Source organism: Heteronotia binoei, chromosome 6 (assembly GCF_032191835.1).
Source record: "Heteronotia binoei isolate CCM8104 ecotype False Entrance Well chromosome 6, APGP_CSIRO_Hbin_v1, whole genome shotgun sequence".
In the NCBI taxonomy this organism is placed as follows: Eukaryota; Metazoa; Chordata; class Lepidosauria; order Squamata; family Gekkonidae; genus Heteronotia; species Heteronotia binoei.
Genome location: NC_083228.1, coordinates 116,314,792 through 116,322,973, shown reverse-complemented (window position 1 = coordinate 116,322,973; position 8,182 = coordinate 116,314,792).

Sequence of the window (8,182 nt, the reverse complement as noted above, 5' to 3'; positions counted from 1 at the left end):
TATCTTCCAGTTAGTTAGGCTATGTCTAACTTTAATTCTACAGAGAAGCTCTTTGCCTTCCTATCTGAATATCTTCCAGTTAGTTAGGCTATGTCACTGCAAAAAGAGGGAAACCTTAGTTGCAAGAAGATTTAGCCAAGAAGGATGGTTGAATAGAAATCTAAAAAGCCTCCTTTACGACTTACAGACCAAAATGCTTCTCTTCTTCTTAATTACCATTTCTGTGAAAGAAGTCATAAACAGTGAGCCATCGCACACTTAAAGGGAAGCCTAAGATTTTGCTATCAGAATTACAATGTGATTTTACTGAAGTTGCCAAAACTTTAGCCACATGGTCATCTTCCTCTCATAGTAACCAAGAAGACTTCGCTTCTAAAGAGACAGAGTCCTGCTTAGAAAAGGAAAAATCAGTTCAGCTCTCAAATCTGAATACAAGGGTAATTCAAAAGAATATGATCTACAGAGTCAATTTGGTTAGTACCGCATCCACAGTGTCTATTAGACTATGGAATACCATTAAGTCTTCCTAACAGCACTACCAATCACAAGGCATAGATGCCATTTAATTATTACAACTTCATCATGTACAAAACAGAGACCCTGAGAACAAATGCCTTACTTAGGTTACTTTCCTCATATTGACAGCAAACAGTACAGTGCCATCAGCTGCATTTCATGGATGTGTGTTCTCACACAGCCCAATGAGAGACCTTGTTCCCCCCGCCTCCAAACACGACCAGAGAGAGAAAGCCACGTGCAGCAAAGCAGGCAGCAGCAAGCCCAGCTTCTCCCAGGAGGGAGGAGCTCGTGGGCAGCTCTGCATCTTTGCAAGCCATTGGAGGCTGGAGGCGGCAGAGAGAACAGAGCACGTGGGCTGGGAGTGTATGGCTGTCTAGTGCCTTCTCTTTGCCAGAGCCCTGGCCAAGCCAGCCGGAACTACATTCCTGCGCATTCCTGCTCAGAAAAAGCCCTGGTTAAACATCTTCATTATGTGGTATGATAATTTGTTGCTCACCCTCTGCCTGTATGTATGAACTGCTAACTTCCATTTCAATATATCTGGAAAAGTGTGTGCACACAAGAGTTCATACTAGGGGTCCCAAGCCCCCGGTACAGGCGGGGAATCTCCCACCCGGGAGGTTCTCAACCTGCCGGCCCACATTGGCCTCCCCCTGCATTGCTGGTGCGATGACGTCATGTGGGGCTGCTCTAGGAGTTTTCCCCAGATGCTGTAGCCATTTGGGAGGTAAAACTCTATGGTACAACCCATAGAGTTTTCCTGGAAACACCTAGAGCGGCCCTGCACAGGTGCCACCATTTTGATGATGTCATTTCGTCCTCGTGCGCACAACGCGCACGCTAATGTCCCCCACCGGGGGATGAAGAGGACTTAACTACCCTAGTTTATACCTTGAATAAAACGTTTTTGGTCTTAAAAATTAGAGAAGGCACTAGAAGACTGTATAATGCATGCAATAAAGCAGGATTACAAAAATGCAGAACGGTTCAAAAGAGTAGTAAAATATATAAAATCAGTAATGCAATGAAAACTGGCTAAAATTACCCAGAAAATACCAAGATCCCTGTCCCTCTTTTTGAAATGTCCTCCCAAACTGACTTTGGTCTGCTTCATAAGCAAGCTGAGCTTTTGGACTGCTGCTGATTTTTGTAATCATGGGGCAAGCTACAAAATATCTGAACAACAACAACAACCAGGGGTGACCGTGCCACTAGGCAAACTAGGTGATTGCCTAGGGCGCTGGCTTTCTGGGGGCACCAAATTGGGTGCCTCCATGTGCCTTGGTGATGTTATCAGTGCAGGGGGGGGGGGGTGCCTTGCCTAGAGTGCCAGCCCTAACAACAACAAACTCTTAGAAAATCTGTACAGCCAATAAAGTTAGCATTCCTTTGCTCCTTCTTGATTGTCAGCTGCGCTAATCTGCTTCGTTTTGTTTGGCATGCTGCTTCTGCCATCTACTGGCAGTCTTTAGCACCAAGCGCAAACTCATAGTTCAGGCAACTATGAAGGCTGGATTCAGATACGCTGAGGATAGGCTTACCAACATCAAGGTGGGGTTTGGAGTTCTCTCAGCATTACATCTTATTTCCAGACTACAGATATCAGTTCCCGTGCAGGATATGGCAGTTTTTTGATGGTATCATATGAGTTCCCTTCCCTCGCTAAACTGTACCCTCCCCAGACACTGCCTCCAAATCTCTAGGGTTTTCCCAAAGTGGAATGGATCATTCTCCCTGACACCTAAAGCCATGTCAAATTTAAGAGGACTTCTAGCACTATAAAATTGACAATTTAGTTTTTAAACCACTGTATTTAGATGCTCCTTATAACCTGAGAACCATAAATTGTACTTTACTTAATTTGTACATAAAACCAAGTCTGGCAGCAAGACACCCATGGTTTGCTCCCCACAGCAAATGCAACTCACAGAAAGACACAAAAAAACAACCCATTCACAGAAAGACACATTATAGTGCTCAGGGGTCAATTTGTGGAAAAATAGGTGGTGGAGCTCATCCAGGGACTGTTATGCAGCTGCACCTACTTTCCAGTGGAGAAGGTAGGTAGGTGGGGAGGAAGAGGGGGAACTCTCAGAAAGGTTCAGAAGCTGCTCTCCTGTGAGCTCCTGCTGAATTCAAGGCCTGATAGTGCTACCATTGGCCATGTAGTTCCCTGGTAAATTATTCACTGCATTTTGGAGATATGCGTTACTACAGCATTCTTGGTGCTTGGGAGGGCAAAGGTGGGAGGGCTTCTAGTGTCCTGGCCTCACAGATGGACCTTCTGATAGCACCTGGGTTTTTTTTGGTCACTGTGTGACACAGTGATGGACTGGATGGGCCATTAGCCTGATCCAACATGGCTTCTCTTATGTTCTTAAACATCGATGGCACATAATGCAGGCATAAAATTTAGTGCTGCATTTGATGTTGCAGCTGACCTACAACAGCAGTCAAGAAGGAACACTTTCCATCAGCAGCACTCAGTGGAGTGGCAGAGGGGCAAATGGGGGAGGAAGCTATTATGCAACATGACATCACATCTTCAATTCTGGTTTAGAATTTGAAAGTGCCATTGCTGCACATCCACAAACCTATTGCCCTTTCACCACACCCCCTCCAGCCTAGAAATAGCAGCTCTCCAGCAGCCCTGGCCTCACTCAATGCACAGCAGCCAAGAAGGTCAGAGCGCCTGCTCCGGCTGCAATGCCACTGAGGATGTTCTCCACAGCCGAGAACGAAACGTCTGGAAGAAAAACTTTCTCCAGTAGAACACGGCACTTGAGCCCAAAAGATTCTACAAACCCTAAATACATTATTCTTGGTAGAACATTCATTTTAATTGCGGCTATTCTACCCAACAGTGACAAATTAAGTTTATTCCACTTTAACATATCTTCATCCATTTTATGCCATAGCTTCTCATAATTATTTTTGAACAAATCAATATTCTTCATTGTTATCTCCACACCAAATATTTTACCTTGGAGGTAACTTCACAGCCCGTTAGTCTCTGCAATTCTTGTTGCTTATTTATTTGCATATTTTTACATAGAAGTTTTGATTTTTCTTTATTAATACAAAGTCCCACAAACTCCCCATATTCTTGTATTTTGGCTAACAACAAAGGTGTGACTTGTATGGGGTTTTCATTTATAAACAATATATCAACTGCAAATGCTCTGTATTTGTAAGTAAATCCTTTTACTTTTAATCCTTCTATTTCTTTATGTTCTTGAATTTGCATCAGTAATATTTCAAGAGTCATTATAAACAACAGTGGGGAAAATGGACAACCTTGTCGTGTACCTTTACTAATTATCATGTCTTCTGTAAGATCAGTATTTATAAATAGCCTTGCACGTTGTTCAGTATATATTGCTTTTATCATTCTTATAAAGCTTTCTCCCAGCTCCATTTTCTCCACAACTGCAAAAATCCCAATTGTCAAATGCTTTCTCTGCGTCCACAAAGAATAATGCTACTTCCTTTTCTGGATGTCTTTCATAATATCCTACAATATTTACAACAGTTCTGATATTGTCTCTTATTTGCCTTTTGGGAAGAAACCCAGCTTGATCTTCCTTTATAAAATTTATCAAATATTGCTTAAACCGTTCTGCCAAGATTCTTGTATATATTTTATAGTCATTATTTAATAATGAAATTGGTCTATAATTTTTTACGTTCGTAACATCTCTATCTTCCTTTGGAATCAACGAAATAACAGCTTCCTTCCATGTATTTGGTATTTTCCCTTTTGTTCTTATCATATCATCAATTTCTGAAGTTTCGGGATTAACTCCTCTTTGAGGGTTTTAAAAAATTTAGCTGTATATCCATCTGGCCCAGGTGCTTTTCCATTTTTTATTGCATTAATTGCTGCTTCAATTTCTATTTTTTCAATTGGATTGTTCAAAACTTTTCGCATATTTTCTGCTAAGGGTGCTATTTTTATCTTTTGTAAGTACTCATCCATTTTTCCTTTCCTTATTTTAACACCTTTAAATAACTTGGCATAATACTTAAAGAATTCTTTTTTTATTCCTTCGTGATCTACCACCTCTCTTCCATCCACCACAATTTTATTAATAATTTTACTTTCTCTCTTTTTCTTCAGTTGCCAGGCCAAATATTTTCCGGGTTTGTTTGCTCCCTCGAAAGATTTCTGGTGCAATCTTTTCAGATTCCATTCCAGTTCTTTATTTAACAAATGTCTCATTTGCGTTTGTAATATTGTAATCTCCCTTATAATTTTCTTTTTCCCTGGCCTTTTTCTCAGTTCCCCTTCTTTTTTCTTTATTTCCTTTTGAATGTCCAACATATGTTTTTCTTTTGCCCTCTTATCTTTGTTATTCAATGTAATCAATATTCCTCTCATTACTGCTTTATAAGCATCCCAGAATGTCTGAAATTCTATAGCCTCTTTATCGTCTATTTGGAAGAAAGCTTCAGTTTCATTTTCTAGAGATGTCACTATTTCTTTATTCTGTAGTAAATCTTCATTCAATCTCCATCTTCTTAACTTCTTAGACAATTTTGTAATCCACATTATTGGATTATGGTCAGCCCCAATTTTAGGTAAAATCTCTATTTTCTTTGTTATAAGGCCTAATTAGATTCTGTCAAAAATTGGGCACAGTAGCTAGAGGGCTCAAATCTATAAAGCAATCCAAGCCAAAATTTAAAGGTCATAGACCACGCCCTTGTGGTCATAAAATTTCGGCCACATTCCAGGCATAAGGCCACATACAGTACACAAGATGGAACACCCAAAATCTTCTGTAGAAAGCCTGAGTGTACTTGTTTGATTGCTTTATTTATTGAATCAATCCAGATAGGGGCTCCATAGAGTAATTGAGGACCACTTTTCAAATTAAAAACTTTTAACACAGCTGGAACATATTGCTTCCCTCTTTCAGAGAAATAGAAGCACTCTCTCGCTCTCTCCCCCTCTCACCTCAACACTCTCATTCGGCTCCGCATCACTCTCTGTTTCTGCCACTCTAACCCCTCAATCTCTTTCTGCCCTCCCACCCCAGAACTTTCTCTCTCCTTGTACTTCCCCACCCCATAATCTCTCTCTGTCTGCCTCCCCTCCTGTTGCTTTCAATGGCCCGCCTGGAATTGCAGGCCAGGCAGCCTCCCATGCTGGTTCATCCAGAGCAGCTCTGGGTGAGTACTTTTCCCACCTCCACCCCACTTTCAGCAGCTTGTCTGCTCCAGTGCCAGGTAGGCCAGGCCTGCCAGAGGCTCCCAGGCTCCACTGCTATCACAGCAGAAGCCTCCACCATGGGGACTTGGTGCATAGAAAATGCTTTTAACATGGGGGAGATTTAAACCCCCTGGTTTTTTTTAACTTTTCAGATTTTTCTGCAAACCTAGGAGGTTACTTGAGTTTGCAAAGCAGCCTGTTTGGGGTAAGTATGTCCCCATCTGTAGATTTAGATATCTGCAAATAGGGGGACACACTTGAGAATTAGATATATATTATTAAATAAACAAAGCCTTGGCAGTTTCCCAGTTTTAAAACGTTTTGTTTTGTTACATGGAAACCACAAATACTTGTTTTGTTAATATGGAAACCACAAAACTTCTGTTTTTCTCTGCTTTATATCTCAAATAGTCAAGCAATCACGAAGGTATTGCACAAACCATAATCCTTACATCAAGTAACATAACTTAAATCTTTCTAGTAGCAATGGTAATCATTCCATTTAATAGGTGATGCACCGGCTGATGCACTGAGAAAATTTAACACTAGCAAATATTTGGGCAAGGTGAAACATGGCCAGAACTTCTGAGTGCGCAGTGACTCACAAAAACTCATACCCTGGTACAAATTCTGTTAGTCTTTAAAGTGTCACTAGATTCTCATTCTTTTCTATTGCTACAGATAGACTAACACAGACTGGTAATTGGATAGTAGGATGTGTCTCATTGCACTCAACTGTCTCTGGCATATTAGCTTATGTATTTTATTTTATTAGTTTTATGTGTTTTATCTCTTGCCAGGAACTTTTGATTGAGGATGTATCATGGAAATGACTAATTACCTTCTTTAGATTATTTAGAAGGAAGAACCACTAGATGGAGCCTTGGTGTATTTAGGGAGTATTTTACAGAGTTTTACTGTTTGGCAGGGTTTACTTTTATTTATTTATCCACTATACGCAGGTTTTCCTGTGTGCGTGTTATTTAGATAGCCTGAGGGCTTCTGTTTGGATAACTCTGGCCAGAGATTTCTTCAGAGGCTGCTGCCCCAAAGGGGAAGAAGAATGGTAATTCTTGGGCAGGATTGGACTGTTTAATTTCTAATTTCAATTCATTGGGGTACTAGAGAAACTATATTCTTCTCCTTATGCTTTGGCAATCCGTTTGGTGCTAAGAGAATGATCTCTGATAGTTGTGTCATTACTTCCCTTGGCACATGGACAGTGTAGAAGAAATATATAGGAGAAACTGAAGGGGTTATTGGAGGAACATAGTAATAATTATATAGATAGTGATTTTCTTGTGGCTGGGGATTTTAATGCTCAAATTGGTCCTAATGGTGAAGAATGGTTAAAATGTTGAGGGTTAACCAATTGTGATATAGAATCAATGGGATATACTTTTTCATAATAGGCACTCCAAAGATATAAAAATCAATTTGGATGGTTGAATACTCTTTGATTTGATTTTGAGACGCATTTGGTTATTTTAAATGGGAGTAAATGGATCAATGATTTGGGAGATTTTACATGCTTAACAACTAAAGGAGTTGGTTAATTATGTTGGTCTCTGATGTTAGGAAACTTGAAGATTTTATATTGGGTCTCTGATGTTAGGAAGCTGAAGATTTTATAAGTAGTGATCACCTACCACTTTCACTCCTGATTAATACAGATTAGACTTTATTGCCTGGCAAAAAGCAAATTCTTATTCCATCAAGACTTGAAAGATTCTGATTGTCTCCCAGACTTATTAGTACAACTGTTAAAGTTGTTGAAATCTCCCTTTGTGGCAAGGTCGTATAAAATTAAATATTTTTTTTAAAATTGGTTTGATAAAGAATGTAGTCAGTTTAAAAAGGTATAACAAAAAAATCCCTTAAGGATTATAGGAAGAATGATCCAAGATTAGAAGAAGATGAAGAAGATATTGGATTTATATCCTGCCCTCCACTCTGAAGAGTCTCAGAGCGGCTCACAATCTCCTTTACCTTCCTCCCCCACAACAGACACCCTGTGAGGTGCGTGGGGCTGGAGAGGACTCTCACAGCAGCTGCCCTTTCAAGGACAACCTCTGCCAGGTCTATGGCTGACCCAAGGCCATGCTAGCAGGTGCAAGTGGAGGAGTGGGGAATCAAACCCTGTTCTCCCAGATAAGAGTCCGCACACTTAACCACTACACCAAACTGGCTCTCCAAGATTTCTTATGACTCTATTTCAACTTAAACTCAAATATAGGGTCATAATTCAAAATAAAAATTGTGAAGCTGTAAGAAAGGCTTGAAGCTCTCCCTGGAAAGTAACAATCCAAAGGATTGGCAGTTAGTGTCACCATCATTTAATTCCAGGAAAGTATTACCTTTTTGTAACTCTGCTCAAGTTTGGGAGAATAGTATCTTACTAGATTTTTGACTCATCAGCTCCAAATGAGGTGCTTTTGGCTAGTTGTG